Raw genomic sequence first — 20007 nt, forward strand, 5'->3', positions numbered from 1 at the left:
CAAGAACTTTAAGTAGTAGTGTGGCTGGTACTTGTGGGGAGTGAGGCACGAGATGAGGGTGGACAGGCAGACCACGGGCAGTGAGGAGGGCCCTGCATGTCACCCTTTGAGAATGGGAACTCCATGCGAGGGTGGCAGAGGGCAGGGGAGGGCAGACCTAACAGGCTGGGCCAGGGCTGAGGATCATTTACAATCGGAAAGTGAACAAGTTAATGATCGAGAAGAGCTGTCCTTCACTGAGTGCTTATCATGGGCCAGGGGCTGTGATAAGCACCTCTCATGCCTTACTTCACTGACCCCCACATCCAGTCATTATGCTGGATGCCACGGAAACAGGGCAAGCAATGAGTGAAACCTTCACCAATTGACCATCTGGCTGATTAGGAAGGAAACTTGGGTGACCTTGGGTGGAGCCACAGTAAGTGATCACTCCTCTAGAGCTGAGACTCCCCTGCCCACCCCCATTTCACCAGCCACGGCCCTCTCGCCTCTTCCCTTCCCAGCACTCCGCCATTGTCCCCTCCTACAGGGCGAAAGGACATCAGGGACCCCCAGGCTACAGGACTGAGGTGAGGGTCAAGAAAACTGTGAGAGAATAAACAGAATAAAGGGGACGGGAACGAGGTACAGATGCTGCTACTGAGAGCTGACGGGAAACTGCTGAGCAATAAGTGGACGGTCACTGTTGAAGAGAGAGGTCTGCACATGTCAAGGCAACAAGCAACAGGAAAACTTCACTGAAAAGGAAGAAGCTTTGGCCAAGTTGGGAAATGCATTCGTTTCTCACTAGGGGACTAGGGCCATGGTTGGATGAACTGGCACAGAGGAGCTGGAGTAGGTGGGAGATCTTCAAAGAGCAAATGGGAGATGTCAGATGGTTCCTGGGGAGGAGTTAAGGAGAAATAAAGACCTCTGCTGGAACTGGTGGGCAGAGGAGGCCCTTCAGCTCCCCAGAGCGCCTCCCACTGAGAGGCCATCAAGGTGCTGAACTCACGCAGGTGGGCCTGACCACCTGCTCTCTACCTCAGCCCCTCAAGGTGATTTCAATCTCAATGAAAGGAATGGACAATCAGCCCCTCCCTCTCCACCACGGCCTTTGTGAGCATTTTTCTATGTGGACTGCACCTGCAAAATGAGGACAGAGAGTTGGGCCGGCCCCGTGGCTTAGCAGTTAAGTGCGTGCTCCGCTGCTGGCGGCCCGTGTTCGGATCCCGGGCGCGCACCAACGCACCACTTCTCCGGCCATGCTGAGGCCGCGTCCCACATACAGCAACTAGAAGGATGTGCAGCTATGACGTACAACTATCTACTGGGGCTTTCTATGTGGACTGCACCTGCAAAATGAGGACAGAGTAACGCGTGCCCACAGGGTGGTGAAGCACGTCATTGTCAATGTTGTTACTGAACGTAATTCCCAAAGAGCAAATCCACCTCGCGATAACAGTAACAGGAACATCAATTCCCGGCCTTTGCCTACCACAGCCCCCTGAGTTCTCCCAAGGGCAGCTGTTCCTCGTACACCCCACTCCCACCCTTGCTCAAAACCATCGCCCTAAATCCACCCAGTGTGCTTTCACCCCCAGAGCTCAGGGCCCTCCTGCCTTCCTCGAGGACTTCAGCCACTGACTCTCTAAGTCCACCCCACCTTCATCCTCTTTCCAAAGCCCCGGCCCAAATGTCCCTCAGCCAACTCAATTCTACCAGTTTCCTCCTCTCCTAAACCTGAACTCCTCAGAAGCACTTGGGATTGTTCAACCCCTAATCTAAATTCCTCATCCCACCTCCTAGCCCCTAGGTCAAGGCTTTGCAGTGTGCTAAGTGGGAAGTCTCAATGAGTGAAAACTGGAAGATCTGCCCTGTGACCCACTTTCTCTACACCAGCCCTGCCGGCACATGGAGGTATTGGCTTAAAAAAATAAGAAAAACACAAAAACAAGCAGGAAGGCAGTTTCACGATTTATTGGGGGGCGAGAGGACAAGGATGCACAGCACAGAAAACTCTCGGTTCTAAAAAGTTACACCAGAGTATGCAGGGGGACACAGAGGCCACTGGATGACCTGGCCCAGATGAAAGGAAACGAGACTTCTTGGTCCACGACACTCTGTGACACTGCTGGGGAAGGGCAGAGCCAGCTCTGGACATAATCCCTGAGACCCCACTCACGCTGAGGGAAAAGTCCTCCTCTGTCGTGCTGAGGCAACAGGGTAAGAAGGTCTGGCAAGGCGTCACATTGCAGCATCACTCTTCACTCCGCTGCAGTGTCCACGATCAACCCCAAAATAACCTACCAGAGAAAGTCAACAAGGCCAGAAACTTGGCATTTCCATCTCAGAAACGCAGGCCCACTTAGCCCCTCGGCATTAACTCACCACAAGGAGGCCTCCCCAGGAGAGCTCGACCCAGGTCAGCATCCTGAGAGGGCGAGTGCCTCCACCGCCTTGAGGCTTCCTCCAACAATCTCCAGACCCACAGCAGTGCCCCTAGAATGACGAGGAGGCCACAGAGCAGGGGGTCACGACGAGTGTTTGGTCTCCAATGTTATCTCATCTCTCTTCAAGCTGACATCAGCGAGAATGCCCCCAATTAATCAGGGATGAGCTGCCAGGTTTTTTTCCACACTGAACTCCACTCAAAAGAGAATCTCAATGCTCCCAGAGAAGAGTCAAAATGAACACGGCCTTAAAAAAACAGGCCTTTTCAGGACAACACAGCAGACACGGTAACTGACAGAGCTCCTCCCACTGAGGCCCCAGCCAACAGGTTGGGAGGGAAGGATGCCACCTCAGCAGCTGGACCCCCACACTGTCATTACCTGCCTGCACATCCATCTCACGCCGGTGCTCATGAGGCGCTCATGCTCACTCAGCTTCCAAGTCGTCCCTCTCAAATACCTTCCTATCGCCTATCACATCCCACCCCTTCAAAGACCTGCCCGGGTCCACCACCTCCAAAAAGCTGCTTCCCTTTGAAAATCTTATGGCAATCGCTATATACCATCCAACACTGCACTTAATCATTATGCATAATTCATCCTGGCCCCTTACACCCCTAAGGTACCTAAACCTTGACATAGACATAGCCCGGCTCGGGTAACAGGAGGCCAAGCCAAGAAAGGCCAAGCTAAGAAGTCTCCTGTCATTGACTCTCGCCCAGCAGCCCACAGTGCCTGCCCTTCCACGGAGTGGAAAGCACTGCTGGAGAGGCGGGCATGTGCGAAAACGCCAGCATTTGAAAGGGACGGGTGTGGACCCTCCAAATACGGGAAACTGCTTTCAACAATTCCTCTCCCTGCATTAGCAACGACCAGAGCACAGACAGCCCGTGATCACTTTTGAATGCAGGTGTGTACAAGGGCAGAGAGAGATCTAGGAAGAGAAGCAGGCGCCAGCAGCCTGAAGAATAAGTTGAGTCTGGGAAAACAACCCAGCCGAGCACAGGACCCCAGGAATGGCCATTCTTTCCTGCGAAAGCCCCATAGAACCTCCCTGCCAGTCAAAGAGAAGCCACTTAGGGCAAAAACATTGGGAAAATATTAAGATTGAAAATGATAGGAATCATGTGGGTGTAAGTACCACAAAAGTCACCTCTCTCATAGCTTTGTTTTTCAAATGAAGAAAAGAAGGTTCTGAATAGGTCACTGACTAAAATAGCAGCAGAAGGGGGTTCAAACCCAGCACGGGAGTCTCTGATGCCTAGGTCCACCCGTTTTCCATGACAACACGCTTCTGCTGACACTCCAGGGAGGGAGGGCAGATACCCCAGACAGTTCTCATTACCCAAAGGGGACTCCGGAAGCCCCAGCCCTGCAGCAGCTGCTGAAGACACGTGAAGGGCCAGAAGTGATCTAGGTTGCCTGGGGCTGGGGTGGTGACTGAATGTGGGGACTCGTGGACGCTACCTTCATCTCAACTCTCAGCTCCCCTACATCTTTACCGAAAGCCCATGGGACACAAACATGACTCTACCGGATGCAAGGAACCAACACTCCAGAGAATGGACCCTCTAGAGATCTTACGTCAAGAACACTGAGGTCTAGAATGTTCCTGACATGACAGCTCCCGTGATCGCCTCCGCACACAGTGGATTCATCTGAAACAGAAAGAAGCCACGAATGAGCACCTGACTTCTCCCTGCTCACAGCAGGCCACAGTCGGCATCAGGAAAGGGCTTAGCATGGTAGTTACCAGTTAGTAAGCATTCCACGGACGTCAGCTGTTATTATTTCCAGAACAGACCCACTATTTCCTCATAAAAAGGATGGTAGTTAACTCTAAAGAGGGAGACAGTGGGTGGCCCATGGCAGGGTGGCCAACACTGATTAACGTGTAATTAATCAGTGACAGGCTGAAAAGGATGCCAAGGCCAGGTGTGTGGGAGTGTGCCACGGCTGACTCACAGCAACTGAGCTGGGCATGAAGGGGGAACTTAAGCAACACACATAACCTGGTTCCCAACAGTAGGGGCAGGAAGTGAAAGCCCCAACAACGACACCAATGCACATACGACAGCCCCCAAGGCCCTGGAGGCCCAAGGTGTGTGTAGAGGAGAAGGAGGAATGTGGAAAAGCTCCCGGAACTGGAAGGTAAAGACGTGGACCCTCCAAACACGGGACAACCCTTTCCATGTTTCCTCTGCCTGCACTACCAATGAGCAGGACCTGGGCGGCCATGATCACTTCCAAATGCAGGAGCAGAAAAGGACAGAGGGCTTGTTGTAAAAGGAGGCCAACGGCAGAGGTCTGGAGGAGTCAGTCTGACCGAGCACAGGACCCAGTAATTGCTTCTAATCCTGCAAAAAAATTCCTTCAGCTCGGCCCAGACAGGAGAGGAACGGGAGGACACCTCTGAAAGAAAAGTGATGGAGTTCTTAGGTTGTAAAAGACCAAGGCTACGTGATCCTAAGAAAAATGGCCTCATTGTATTCCTGCTTTCTGAAGGATGAAACCCGGGGACAAGAGAAGGTCCCAAAGCTAAGAGGAGGCAGAGAAGCGACTGGGACCCGGTACAGGTGAATATGCCAAAATCCTTCCTGCTTTCGATTCAGACATTCTAATGCCAACATATTAATCTGAGGAAGGGCTCTCAGAACCAAGCAATAAAGAGGAACCAGATGCATTCTCAAAGGCCACAGAGGGTAAAACTGAGGGCCAGGACAAAGCCACCCTCATGTCTCCTCTACTTCCCAGACAACATCACACCCAGGGAACCTGCATGCACCTGTGGGATGCAAAGCCCCAGATCTCCAGAGAACAGACCTCACCTCGGGAGCACTGTCGTCCAGCTGCTTCCTGACACGATGGAGACACCTCTCAAGGGCCCTTCTGTACCGAGCTGCCTCCTCTGCAATAAACAAGAAGCCCCGGATAAGCAATCTAGATGTCACCTGGACACCACACGTCCTGGGAGGCACATACAGAGTATATGGCACCGTAGCTAGCTGTTTCACAAATGTGGGCTGTTGTTACTAACCCAGCAGCCGCACCATTTTCTCATGAACAGCAAAGAAGTTTACAGCTCCACATGGGACAATAGATCATCTGTGGCAAAGAGGGTTTTTCAGATCATCTTTCATGCAAACTCTGATGAAATTGAAGAGGTTCTGGAAGCCGGATCTTGAACAGGATGTAAAATCCAGGACAGGTGGGAGTGGGCAGCACTGGACAGGCAGTGCCCAGCATGCATGAGGAGGGCATGGGGCAGCAGAACCTCAGGTCACCTGTGAAGGTGAGGTCTGGTTTCTATTTATACCAGCCTGGTCCAATTTCAGTACTACTCTGGTTCCTGCCACCAGAACCGCAGGCCATGGGCAAAGTCCTCCCCTGGTGGCCAGGGCTTCATCTCATGCCAAGGGGCCTCCAATGGATAAGTACTTCAATGGATAAGAGCAATTCCAAGAGGAGGGAACATAGAGTAAGCACCCTCACCTCCACCTGGCTGGCTGGCTCATGTGTAGTCTTTCTCAAATCTTCCACGTGATGAGCCATGCCACCTTACAAGGATGTGTCTCTCCTTTTCTTCTCTCCTGCTGTGCATTTGTTCCACAGCTCCTGAACGCTGGACACCTGCCAGGCACTGGGCCTAAGGAGAGGTGAGACTAAGACACTGACCTCAAGATCAGAGCCGAGAGGGATAAAAAGACAAGAAAACCAACAATTTCCATAAAGTATGATTAGTGCCCTCATCTCACCTCAAGCCGCTTCCCAGACTATATCACACCAGGAAACATGCTCAACTAAGGACCTGGAAAAGGGAGAGAAGGGAGGCAGAAGTGGCTTCCTGGAAGGAAGCCCTTGGAGAGAAATAACCCAGTTAGTGGCTCCACAACTAGCCCCTCGCTCCTTGAGACACAGCCCATGCTTTATCCTCCTTTTTTAAAGCCTCACAGAAACCAGCATTGAGCCTCACACACAGAGTGCTTAATAAGCTGGACCTGGGCGACGGGGGGCATCTAAAAGGTGGGAGGGAGCAGGTGTGGGAAAGCTCCAGGGTTTGGAAGGGACGGGTGGACCCTCCAGACACGGGGAAAGGCTTTCAGCACTTCCTCTCCCTGCACCATCAATGACCAGGGCACAGGCAGCCCACCATCACTTTCGAATGCAGGGGCAGAAACGGGCAGAAGGCGAGCCAGGAAGAGAAGCCCCTGGTAGCCCACTATCCGCCCGGGCAGAGGAAGCGGCCCAGCCAGGCCCGAACCCCGAGCGCTATCATCGCTTCATATCAAGATGCCATCTCCCACCATCAACAGACTCCCCAGGAAGAGCAACTTCTGGTAAAAATGCCTCAATTGTTCATTCACCCCACAAATACCAACTGAGTACCTACTATGTGCCAGACACTGTGGGCTCAAAAACAGAGAAAAACACAGCCGAGGCCTCTGTCCTTCCAGAGCTCTTGCAGTTTCCCTACTTGAAGCACAGGAGAGCTCAGGAGAATGAAGAAACTTACCCAGGGTCACACGCTAATGAGGGGCTGAGTCAGGATCTGAACCCAAGCCTTTCTGAGCCCACACCCAGCCCCATCTTCTCCACCAGGCCCCTCCTGCACAACGGCTTTGTAAGCTCTCAGAACCCTGAGCCCCAGGACCACCCCCTCTGCGGGGCGGCAGGAAGGCACCAGCCCCTGCTCAAGGGGCTCAGGAGCAGCAGCCCTTACCTAGGGGACAGCCTCCCCCCTGGACATAGCGGGGCAGCAGGCAGTGCAGAGCAGGGTCCTGCAGGAGAGACGGGGGCGCTGGCTGATGCAGAGCCCGCAGAGCCGTCCAGGGAAAAGTCTTCCTCCATCTCCAGAGAGCCGCAGAGCCTAGGCAGGGACAAGCATGGGGAAGGGGCTTTAGCGAAAGCAGGAGGCAGGAATCCAGACTCCGCCCCTCGGAGGCCCTGGGAGCGTCCTGAATTTAAGGCTCAGTCAACCGGTCTATAAAATGGAGGTTTTAACACTTTCCTTTAAACGTTATTGAGAGAAAATGAGTTAAGGGTCTTTGCAGGAACCGACGAGCGGCCTTGGGGGATTAAATGCCAGGAGTCGGAGGAGGAGGTGGGCGGTGAGGCTCGGGGGGCTCTGGCGCCCCTCCGGCCCGGGTTCACACCCGGCTCCGCACGACGCCCCGCGGGACCTCGGGCCACGCGTCGCCGAACCCGTTTCTCGCCATCAGGGGACAAGTCCTCCCACCGGGAGGTGAGGGCGGGGGCCGGACGCCCGCCGGCTCCGGAGCAGCGTCGGCCGACCCCACAGGCCCGTTTCTCGAGGACACGAATCCCGAGAGGTCTACTGGGGCGGAGGGGGCGGGCAGGGAACCGGGAGCGGGCCGGGGCTCGGAGATGACCTCCAGCCGCTCTCCCCTCGGGACCTCAGTTTCTCCTCCTGTGGGGGCAGGGGGTCGCAGCACGGGCCCTGAAGGCCGCCGGAGGGTCCTGTGCGACGTGGTCCCGCAGTGACTCACCCAGGGCGGCAGGACTGTCGGCGGCGGGGTCAGAGGGGACGACGCGGGAAGCTACGGGATAGTTCGGGACAACTCGGGACAGGAGCCCCAAGATCAGGACACGCCCTCCACCGCCGGCGGAAATGCAGCTGGCGCGCGGGCTGCGGCCTGGAGCCGCGTCTCCTTGGGCTGAACCCGCGCAAGCTGTCCCTTTGCGCCCCCTAGTGGATTGGAGCTGAAAATCTGACCTGCCAAATATCCAAGCATCCCTCCATCTTCCCATCATCCCACCCATGCATCCATCATTTATCCAGAAAACATGTATGGAGCACCAGCTTGTTCATCCATCCACCCACCCACCCACCCACCCATCCATCCATTTATCCTCTCATCAATCGGTTCATCTAGATTCCCAGCCATCCAGCAAAATCTACTGAGAAGCCACTTCGTATCAGGGACTGGGCGAAGCATTGGAAATATAATAAAGAAGGCAGATGCGGTTCCTGACTCTGTTGGTTGTATTCTAGCAGGGATAATAAAAAAATGAGTCAGCAAACGCAATTATTAAAAATCATGACAAGTGCTACAAAGGAAATGGGCAAGATGGTATAACAGACAATAACAGTGGGAACCTACTTAGCCAGTGTGGACCTCTCTGAAGAAATGATATTTAATCTAAAACCTGATGGAAAAGAAGGAGCCAGCCATGAGAAGATGGGCAGATTATATTCAGGAATATATGTAAAAAGTAAAACAATGTGAAGATGTTAAGTTCACGGAGGCAGGGCAACAGCGTTTGTCATAGTATGAATCTGTCTCTGCAGTGCCCCCCCATGAACACTACAGGGGAGGACAATTATAATGTCAAATAACGACTAATATTTTTTGAGCACACACAATATTTCAGGCATTTTGATCCATTTAATCATCATACCAGTCTTAAAAGGTAAACGCTGTTATTATCCATTTTGTTGATGAGGAAACAAAAGCTCAGAAAGTTTAATTAACTTGTCCAAGGTCATGCAGCTAATATGTGTTAAGAACTATGCATGGTCTGAGAGTTAACCCTATTTTCGAGCTAACGAGTTAGCCTGTTATGGTTTCGTGGATGCTGGCAGAGGACGTGAAATTCCTATGTCAGAGTCCCAGGACTTCATTACTCATGGTAAAGCAAAGAGAGCTTCATGTTCATGTTGGCTCTTATGCCTCACATTCCCATGGGGGTGGCATAGGGCCCATGAGGAATGCCTGCACACACAGTGTGTTACCGTGTTACAGGAGAGGCACACTGAGCTTGCAGAGTTCAACATCTTTAAAGCAAACAGAAGTAAGCCTCCTTTTAGTCTGGGAGGAGACTTTATCTCATCCTTCAAGGTTGCTCACTGCAAAACATATCGTTAAGAAATGGCCCAGGTAAAGAGCAGCCATGGCCTTACATTCTTGGCATATCCAGCAGGAATGTGCATAGATGCTCAGGGCCCATGGCAGACTGCCTTTCCTAACAGTAGGTGTCAGAGTCAAAGTTCAAACCAGAAAGCAGTCTTAAGAGCAATTTAATAGGTGCTTGAAAATGTGTTTGATTTAATTTCTATTACTGATCAGAAAAGTTTATTTTGGACTAAAAGGATATTTTCATCATGTGATACAGACCATCATCAGCCAACATTATATTTCATGGTGAAACTTTAAAGGCACTCTCGGAAAAACTAGGACCAACAAACCGCCTATTCTCATATGAATTTGGGTATTAAATGGCTAGGACATCTGTAGTTTTGACCTATCTACTCCTTCTCCCTGATTTTCTTGTGGCATTTACTCTTCCTGTTGAATTCAGTCTTGTTGGGAATGTCAATGATGGTCTCCTGCCTTCCCCTGACAAAGAATTCGACGTGGGACCACAGTTGGGAAAATTATACTTCTTCCTTGATTTTGTATCTCGAGTGTGGGGAAGCGTGGATCCTAAAGGAGCTTGGAGGCTAGCTGTGGAGCTATGAGTAGAGTCAGCCTTCAATAAAGGGGGCTTCTTGAAGATGGTGTACCTTGGTGGGGTTTTGAAAGACTCAAATAGAAAGGAGGAATAGGAAGATGTTCAGGGAAAGGGAGGAAGAGGAAGACTCAGAAGCTGAAGTGGGGGCCGGCCGTGGCTTAGTGGTTAAGTGCGCCCACTCCACTGCTGGCGGCCCGGGTTCGGATCCCGGGCGCGCACAGATGCACCGCTTCTCCGGCCTCGGCCGCGTCCCATATACAGCAACTAGAAGGATGTGCAGCTATGACATACAACTATCTACTGGGGCTTTGGGGGGAAAAAATAAATAAATAAAAATCTTTAAAAAAAAAATAAGCTGAAGTGGGGGAAGGGATAGGGGAGTGGATGCGTGTGTTGATATGTGAAGAAGTTAGGGGCTGGATGGCGTAGAATCTGGACATCTAAGTGCATGGCCTGTAATAGATGATCTTCAAATGTTGAGACAAGAGAAGAGAGAGACATTCTCATTGTTGCAACAGGAGCGGGACTCAGTTCTGAAATGTAAGAAAAATTCCGTGTGTCCCGGTCTGCTCTTGTCTCCTGAGGGCTTGAAAAATGAGAAAAAGGACAGCTGAATTGATCCAAATAAAGTAAAATCAGTGAAATAACAAGAACAGAAACTAAAATGGTAGAAATGAGCATAACCATATTTAGAGCAACATGACTAAACAATTCTAGGAATGAGAAAGGGGACATAGTACAGTCAGAGCAGAAAGTAGAAAGAGAACAATGTTTGACTTTTCCTTATAAAATTTAAAATTTAAATAAAAGGAATACCTTCCTAGAAAATATTTAACAAAATTGCCTTAAGGAAAAATAGAAAACCTGAATAATCTTATAACACTTTTAAAAATTGAACTAGTAGTTAACAACCTTCCCACAAAGAAAACATCATAGGGGCCGGCCCCGTGGCTTAGCGGCTAAGTGCGTGCGCTCCGCTACAGGCGGCCTGGGTTAGGATCCCGGGCGTGCACCGACTCACCGCTTGTCCGGCCATGCTGAGGCCGCGTCCCACATACAGCAACTAGAAGGATGTGCAGCTATGACATACAACTATCTACTGGGGCTTTGGGGGAAAAAAAGGAGGAGGATTGGCAATAGATGTTAGCTCAGAGCCGGTCTTCCTCAGCAAAAAGAGGAGGATTAGCACGGATGTTAGCTCAGGGCTGATCTTCCTCACAAAAAAAAAATAATAAAAAGAAAACATCATAGCTGGGTGTCTTTATAGGTAAGTTCTACAAAGCTCTTCAGCCTTAACAGTCTCCCAGATAATAGAAAAAGAGGGAACAGTTCTCAGTTCACATAATAACCATGATCTGTAAACTAGACAAAGTCAATAAAAGAAAAGTAAATTACAGGCCAATTCACTCGTGAGTGGAGATGTAAACATCCTAAAAAAATATTGGCAAATTTCAGGTGGAAGCAGTCTGGATCAATGGCGACAGGTGGACATAGGACCCAGCTCAGATTCGGCCACCTTCAGGCTCCTCCTCCCTTCCACTGCTGCTACAGGCCCTCCCCACTGCCTCACTGTGTAGGGCCTGCCCAGTGAGCTCACCCGGGAAGCAGCGGGGTCTTGGCCGAGCATCCTGAGCACAGGCAAACCACAGAGCCCCTGAGGGGTGACCTGTGCATACTCAACACCTCCCAACCCCCCATGAGATGAGAGACCTCTGACAGGGGTGACTCCTCCCAGAGCTACGAAAAGGGTGGAAGCACCTATCCTTTAGCTGGGAGAGTAAACTTGAGAATTGAGAGTTTGAGTATCAGAGGTCATAGAGCGAAGGGCTGAATTTCTCAGAAGGCCCCTCTACTTCTCGCAAACCTTTCTCTTGTTCTAATAGACCTGCACAGGTTTCCCTGTCCCAGGGTTAATTATCTTCTGCTTGACCTCATGAAGCTTGGGGGAAAAAATTCCCCCAAAATGGTGCCCTTCAGAGATAGTCACAACGGTCTTTATTAGAAGGACCCACCATTTAAGGATCAGAATGGGGATTTTTGAAACCTTCCTCAGGATGGTTGAACATAGAGTCGCTCTGCTGTACCAGAGGACATGCTATGAAAACATCAAGTGTTTTCTATGTTCAGCCAAGCATCCTCAACACCTCTGCTTCTCAACCAGAGACTAGGACTATCATGTGAATAGTGCTTCCATGAGTTGGGCAGTGCACAACCTACACAACCATATGTAGCAGTTCTGCCTACCCTCAGTGGAAGAGAGTTGGAGATGTGCTTCAGGGCAAACTCAGCACATGTTCCCCCACTGTATGCAAGAAACAGAGGGAATGTGAAGTCAGAAGTCCACACACGGAGAGAGGTGGAGACGCAGGACAGGGAGTCGGTGCAATTCCAGTTCCTGGTGTTTGTTGTCTTGGAGCCCCAGCTCCACCTCTGCCCTCCCCCTTGTTTGATTACATAAGCTTTCTAATAGTGTTTTGTTTTGTTTTGTTTAGCATAAGTTAAGTTTCCATCACCAACACTCCAGCTAAAAGTCTGAGTCTTGTCCTTAACTTGCCCCAAATGGTCAGCTGTTAAGATAGTCCATGGGGGGTTTGGCTGTTGCATGAGGCACTGCGGGCATTTTGCTTGTCCAGGTTGACTTTCCCATCTACTACACTGGCCTACCTGGCTAGGGATTCCAGCAAACAGGGAAGCTTGTTGAGCTTTGGAAATAAATGTGTTGTCATAGCCTTTGTTCCTGGCATTCAGACAACAGGTCTTTCTTGGTGGCTTTCCCTTATTTGCCAGTCAGCTGATGTGTCTGCTGACATTAAAAACAAAACAAAACTGCAGTACATATGCTCTCTGCAAGAGCCAGAAGGGATGTGTGTTTCAAGTGGGTCTTTTGCCAGGAGGGGATGTGTTGGGGGCCTACCTAGGGAGGAATAGGCTAGTGATTAGGTCTGCCTGGACCACGGCTCTCTCAGGAGTGGGCCTGGGGGGCCTGAGGAGGCTGTGGGGAGAAGAGGAGCCACCAGCCACTGGGAGCCACTGGTCATCAAGACAGAACAGTAGCCACAAAAACAGAGCAGGGGCACTGAAGAGCCAATGAACCTTCTATTCATTCGTTCAACACATGGTAATTGAGCGCTTCCACTCTACGTGGCACTGTGCTAGTGGGTGTGCTCAACTGTGTCAACCACAGCCTGATTCTGCAGGAAATTGAAAAAGGAATAACAACAACAGAAACTACTACCCAAATAATTCCCTGAACAACTGTTCAGTTAATGTATTTTCCCCACAAAGGCACTTGAAAAGCTATGCTACTTTTCTAATAACTGCTCGGTTTTTTTTCGTTGTTGTTTTTTATTTTTTTGCATAATGACTGGAAAGTAAAGGGATGAATGAGAGAAACCCATAGTGTCTGCCTTCTTCCAAGCTTATAGTCTAACATAACAATCTAGCAATAGCAAATAAGGTTTGTCCCATGAATGCAAGCATGGTTTATATTGGGAAGTCTAGCAGTATATCACAACAGAATGTCAAAAGTGTGGTAAATATCACAAGAGTTTGAAGGGAGACAGATATTAAAGGTTAGATTGTGTCCCCCAAAAAGATACATTGATGTCCTGACACCTGGTACCTGGGAATGCGACCTTATTTGGAAATAGAGTCCTTGCAGATGTAATTAATATGTAAATTGAGATGAGGTCATGTGTCAGTAGGGAGGGCCCTTAATCCAACATGATTAGTGTCCTTATAAGTGAGGAGAAAGACACACAGGGAGAATGCCATGTGATTTCAGAGGCAGAGATTAGAGGGATGCAGCTGTAAGCTAAGGAACACCAAGGATTGATGGCTACCACCAGAAGCCAGAAAGAGGCAAGGAAGGATCCTACCCAGAGTTTCAGAGGGAGCATGGTCCTGCTGACATGTTGATTTCGGACTTCTAGCCTCCAGAACAGTGAGAGAATAGATTTGTCGTTTTAAGCCACCCGGTATGTAGTACTTTGTTATGGCAGCCCTGGGAAACTAACACAACAGACATACTTATGATTTTTCTCTACCACATTTTAGCTGTAGTAGCAAGTTACTTAATCTTTCTGAACCTCAGTTTTTCAACTTTAAAATAGATAAAATACGCAAAATGGTGCAGTTGCTATGGTAAATAGTATGGCAATTGCTCAAAAAATTAAAAATAGCATTACCATATGATCCAGCAATTCCACTTTTGGGTATATTCTCAAAACAATTGAAAGCAGGGTCTTAAAGAGATATTTGTCCACTCATGTTCATAGCAGTACTATTCACAATAGCCAAAAGGTGGAAGCAACTCAAGTTTCTGTCCACGGATGAATTGATAAACAAAATATGGTATACACATATAATGGAATATTATACAGCCTTTAAAGGGAGCAAATTCTAACATATGCTACAACATGGATGAACCTTAACAACATTATGCTAAGTGAAATAAGCCAGTCACAAAGAGACAAATACTGTATGATTCCACTTATTTGAGCTACACAGAGGGGTCAAATTCAGACAGAAAGTAGAACGGTGGTAACCAGGGGCTAGAGGAGGGGAGAAATGGGGAGTAGCTGTTTAATGAAAAGAGTTCTGGAGATTGGTTGCACAACAATGTGAATGTACTTGACACTACTGGACTGAATATTTAAAAATGGGTAAGATGGTAAATTTTATGTTATGTGCATTTTACCACAATTAAAAAATTTAAAATAAAAAATGTAAAATAATACATTGAAATGCAGTACCATAAGCGCTTTTTTGAAAAATAGCTCTTGGCTTATAGTAAGCTAGTTTAATAAATTTTAGTTACCATCATTATTACCATTATTTGATAGAAATTAATATCCATTAATAACTTTAAACAACGCTTGGAATTCTAGAAATAGAATATACATCTTAAACTGTCAGCCAATATCATACATAATGGTGAAATCATAGAAGCATTTTTCTATTTTTATCCTGGAAGTCCCAGAAAAATAGCCAGGCATGTCCAATGCCCTCGGCCAGTTCATCTTAAGAGTGATGAACTGATGTGGTCAGCTGGTATGAAGAAAGATAATGAGACAAAATCAAATATCACTATCTTGGAATGCCCAAATATTCAGGCAAGAAAGTTAACCATTCTCAAGCTAGGAAAGTTTAGGTAATTAGCCACAAATATCTCAGGTATTAAGTTAGCAAGGAAGGTCCAAAGTTGTTCAGGGAAGCCCAAGTTACTTAGCTAAGATCATCCAGATTCGTTAGTCAGGAAGTTTATTTTCAAGGATTGTCCACTATGGATAGAAAGAAAGTCCAATGTCACCAGCCAAGGTTATCAGTCTTCAGCTAGGACTCTGGTCCCCCAGGCCCCAGCCCTGCCAGGTTCTGAAGGGAAAGGCTCGCCTCTTCTCGTGCCTGTCTCCATGGCAGAGGCCTGCGCTGTTTATACCTTCATTGAGCCCACATTGATCCCTTCTCCAGAACCAGTAGCCTTCAGCCCAGGACAAGAATGAACCAGAAGTAAGACTAGTGATGGAGAGGCTGTGGGGGTCAGAAGACCCAGCTAGGTGACCCCGGGAGAAGGAGGTGCTGAGACCTAGGTGGGAGCTGACCCTGGTGGGAGACCCTCTGTCTCATCCAAGTCTTCCGGAGCATTCAGTGAGTGCCTTGGGCTGCTGGAGACCCCAAAACAGGCCAAGACCCAGGCCACGGGGCAGTTCGAAGAGCCGTCAGGAAGAGCCGTCCTGCCTGAGAGGGTCTTGGCAGGGCTGGACCGGCCAAGCCTTCCATCAGGCCTCAGTCCCAACCTGCAGGAGCCTGAGCTCATTCCTCCCGAAAGATGCAGTAACAGAGGAGCAGTAAGGAGCAGAGGAGGAGGATGGACAGACACAGCAAGACCTGCAGCATGGCGGTCATTTTTAGTGTGGGCACCGAGCCTGGAGCTCCTGCAGGCCTCACTGGGTCAGATGCTGACTTCCAGACTAGACCCTGGGCATCATCTCCTTGGAACAGTCTGTCCAGCCAGCTGCGACTTCATCTCCCCTAGGGAAGGGGCTCCACACGGGCCTCTCTCAGCCATTGTGAGCTCACAAACTCCAGGACGGTGGACTGTTGGCCTTCCAGCCACACCTCAATCCTTTATTAATGCGATCAGTACACGGAAAGCAGGTATGTAATCATATGGTGTGTAACCCATGGTATGTAACCAGAAAAAATTTTTTGCCTGTTTCTTTAGACTTTCTAAATAAAAGTGTCTTGGCCCTGCCCCTAGAAGAATATCAGGCAGGCCTCAGAACTTTTCTGATCATTCTTAGGTAATAAGTCTTGTAATTACTAAAAACGGGGAAACAATTTCCATTCAATTATTTTAAATGTCCAGTATAATGTATTAATCACGTTTTCAAGGATCATTTGTAGGTAAGGCTTCTCTCCTCTCTACCAGCTGGGGCCAAGCATAGGGTGGGCTGCTGTCACCTGGGAGCGAACGAGAGCCTTCTGTCTTTATTTATCCAAATGTGTCTCTCTTCACTAGAAGTTTCTGCCCCCTCACCCACTCCCAGCACCTCCAGGATCAAACCAGATGGAATAAAGAGAAAATGGAGTACTGTTGCAAGAGGGCCGTGTCATCTCCAGACTGAGCACATAGTTAACGTTGAGTCTTCTCTCTCGGCCTCTATTTCAGGGGTTGATCAGAGGCCTCCCTCTCAGAGCTCTTTGGCTGCACCCCTAGTGATGTGAACAGGTCCTCTTCTTGTGATCCCCTCACCATATCAGGCTCCCTCTCGGGCAGGACCTCTTGGGTAGCAAGCGGACATTCCTACCACAGATTCTATACCTGCTGAAGGAGATGAGGAACCATTGACTGAGAAGTGGGTTGGGTACCAGTCACCTGGGCTACTCAACTCCAGATGACATATATCAAGTTCCTGCATGTTCCTGCTGAAGCTCCTTTTACTCTCCCTCTTGGGGGCAGTGGGTGGGACTATTTTAAGAAATAGAACTCATAATTCCCCCTCTTTTTAATGTCAAAGTCTGAATTGTTAACATCCTCAAATTAGAAGAGAGGATTCAGAGTCACAAACAACTCTTTTTTACTTATTTTCTTCCTACATTCTGCATCTGGTCCAACATCTTCTTCGGAAGGCAGCTGCCATTTTACCGGGTGGAACCCTCAAAAATTGCCAATATTCAACCATTTTTTAATGACCACAATAGCAGTTTGATTTTGTTCAGCAGTTCATTCCTATTTCTTGGTGCCTCCTTGGTGCCTTGGCTGAAATGTCCTTCTTAACATCCTGTTACACTAACGATTAACAAGCATCAACCACATCTCTTAGATGGCCAGCCTCCTCTAGGCCCTGGGGATGCAGAAATGAACTGGCCCAGATCCCCTCCAAGGTGTCATGGCAGCAAAGGGTGCAGGAGAATCATCTAGGTTTGAATCGTGGCTCTGTCCCTTCCCAGCCTTCTAAGATCGCTGCCTTTGCCTTAATTTCCAGCTCAGGACAATGAGGCCCCCAACCTGAGTGGTGCAGGATGTCCGCCCCTCCTAGGGTGTCCCAGGCTAATGGACGGGGGGCTGTGGAAGGGACATGCTCTCAGCCTCTTGCTTGCTGCTTCTCTCCTCTGGCTCTAAAGGGCTGATCAAAGCCAGATGGCCTTAGCGATGAACAGCAGCCACCAGCCACTAGAAAAGAGCACTAGAAAAGTAGTCAATCCAAATTGCAATGCGCTGTCTGTATGAAACATGCACCGGATTCCAAAGACGTTGTACAAAGAAAAAGAATAGTAAATACCTCATCAATAATTTAAAAATATTGATTACATGCTGAAATGATAATATTTTGGTTATATTGGGTGAAATAAAATATATTATTAAAACTAATTTCACCTTTTTTGGTATCTTTTTAATATGGCTCCTAGAAAATTGAAAACTACATTCATGGCTGGCATTATATTTCTTTCTTTTTTTTTTTTTTTTGGTGAGGAAGATCAGCCCTGAGCTAACATCCATGCTAATCCTCCTCTTTTTGCTGAGGAAGACCGGCTCTGAGCTAACATCTATTGCCAATCCTCCTCGTTTTTTTCCCCCAAAGCCCCAGTAGATAGTCGTATGTCAGTTGCACATCCTTCTAGTTGCTGTATGTGGGACGTGGCCTCAGCATGGCCGGAGAAGCGGTGCGTCGGTGTGCACCCAGGATCCGAACCTGGGCCGCCAGCAGCGGAGCGCGTGCACTTAACTGCTAAGCCACGGGGCTGGCCCTGGCGTTATATTTCTACTGGACAGCGCTGCCTTAGACTTTTCAAACACAGCACACCCTCTCTGCCTCATAAATAATCCCACAGTGTCTGCACAGCGACAGAAGTCCTTGGCTTTCTCAGAAATACTAAAGCATAGCAACTACCATGCCTTAGCCCTTTGCCCTGGGCTATGCTCTTGATAGGAATCATTTCACTTAACTCGCACAGCAATGCTATAAGATGGGAGCTATGACTCTGCCTTCTTTTCAGGAAAGGAAAAGTAAGGCTAGATGGCGACATTAGGTCACCTAGTCAAGGTCACATGGAAAGTAAGAGCAAGAGGCAGGGGAGGACACCAGGGCTGTGTGGCCACAGTGTGCATACCTAACTCCTTTGTCCAGTGTCTTCACAGCCACAGCATCCCATGGCCCCTCCCCATCACAAAGACCCTCAAAGTTCTCACAGTCTTAGAATCCCACGGGGTCCTCTGGTACAGAATATGGAGTATTTTCACCCTCAGAGACCCCCATTGCCTGCTTGGCAGCATCGGTCAGTCCTGGATTTCCACATTGTGCTCACCTACTGAGTGCCAGGAATCTGACCCAGGCTCTCCCTCCTTAGGCTGTTGACTCCTCAGAGTGTGGGCCGAGTTACTGGCAGGGCTGCCTCAGGTCCCAGAAGCACACCTGGCCCAGGATGCAGGCAGTGCTAATGCTTGTGAAGTTTGGAGGCTGTGAATCCCCTCTCAAGCCTGTCTGCAGTGTGCTGTCGGGAGCATGGGACCTCCGTCTGTCTTCTCTGCCACCATGCAAATCTGATCAAGTCCCTTCTGCTTCAAGGACTCATTCACCTGTGGAGCGAAGTTTAGCAAAGCACCTGCCTACTCTCTAGGCTTATCTTCTTGTCACCCTCATGTTCCAGTTACAGGTCATCGGAACAATATTTTAGTCCGGCGATGTCCAAATAAATGGCCAGAATTCACTCATTTATTCAGTTGTGCCGGCCACTAACCTAGGTACTCTGAACACTGTGGTCGATCGGATAAGATCTCTATTGTCAAAAGTAAACACAATCAACATGAGCTCTTGCTAATAACAGCTCCTCACATGGAAGAGTAACAATTCCTACAGATTAATGACAAATCAGCGACAACAAACAGAACAAACAGAAAAGCAAAACGAGTGAGGGAACGTTATTTCCAAAATCCCAGACTGCTTTTGGAAATTATCCCAAGTCGTCCACGGTCAGAAGTTGAGCGCCATTCCACCAGGGGGCGCCGCAGGACTGGTCGCGCGGGATCCGCCCCGGGAGACGTCGCTCTAGGCCGCAGGTCGCGCCTCAGCTGCACTTCCGGCGGCGCTGGGCCCGGGGAGAGGGGTCCTGCGCTTGTGGCCACCGTCCCAGTCTTTGTACGCCGTGTCGCGGCCTTCTACGGCATCCTGCAGAATCCTCGGACATCCGACCCTTTTCGTACTGTTGGCTATGTCTCCACCGCTGTCCCAGTCCACTCGGTCGTGGCGCCCCGGGTGAGTCCACTGGGGCGAGCGCTGGGCACGTGGTCTGCGCCCCCTCTATAAAGAGAAACTGAGGTCCCGAGGGGAGAGCGGCTGGAGGTCATCTCCGAGCCCCGGCCCGCTCCCGGTTCCCTGCCCGCCCCCTCCGCCCCAGTAGACCTCTCGGGATTCGTGTCCTCGAGAAACAGGCCTGTGGGGTCGGCCGACGCTGCTCCGGAGCCGGCGGGCGTCGGGCCCCCGCCCTCACCTCCCGGTGGGAGGACTTGTCCCCTGATGGCGAGAAACGGGTTCGGCGACGCGTGGCCCGAGGTCCCGCGGGGCGTCGTGCGGAGCCGGGTGTGAACCCGAGCCGGAGGGGC

General features: G+C 49.6%; 1 long non-coding RNA gene and 3 other non-coding genes across 8 annotated transcripts; all 4 read right to left on the reverse strand.

The window, feature by feature from the left end:
- Positions 1-1943: 1943 nt before the first annotated feature.
- LOC131418454 (uncharacterized) lies at positions 1944-8045 on the reverse strand. Of its 5 annotated transcripts, none has more exons than XR_009222910.1 (6): positions 7153-8045; positions 5925-6078; positions 5261-5340; positions 4017-4090; positions 2371-2481; positions 1944-2285 (listed from the first exon to the last, which is right to left on the reverse strand). It is a non-coding gene; the product is annotated as an uncharacterized LOC131418454 (long non-coding RNA). The 5 variants fall into 5 exon arrangements; XR_009222907.1 differs by having other exon boundaries at positions 3967-4090; XR_009222908.1 differs by having other exon boundaries at positions 3967-4090; positions 5256-5340.
- On the reverse strand, positions 3211-3344 carry LOC131418806 (small nucleolar RNA SNORA71). The gene has a single exon (XR_009223045.1). It is a non-coding gene; the product is annotated as a small nucleolar RNA SNORA71 (small nucleolar RNA).
- Positions 4558-4690, reverse strand: LOC131418809 (small nucleolar RNA SNORA71). Its single transcript, XR_009223048.1, has one exon. It is a non-coding gene; the product is annotated as a small nucleolar RNA SNORA71 (small nucleolar RNA).
- Positions 6471-6602, reverse strand: LOC131418802 (small nucleolar RNA SNORA71). Its single transcript, XR_009223042.1, has one exon. It is a non-coding gene; the product is annotated as a small nucleolar RNA SNORA71 (small nucleolar RNA).
- Positions 8046-20007: the final 11962 nt, after the last annotated feature.

Source organism: Diceros bicornis, chromosome 19, assembly GCF_020826845.1.
Source record: "Diceros bicornis minor isolate mBicDic1 chromosome 19, mDicBic1.mat.cur, whole genome shotgun sequence".
NCBI classification, from domain to species: domain Eukaryota; kingdom Metazoa; phylum Chordata; class Mammalia; order Perissodactyla; family Rhinocerotidae; genus Diceros; species Diceros bicornis.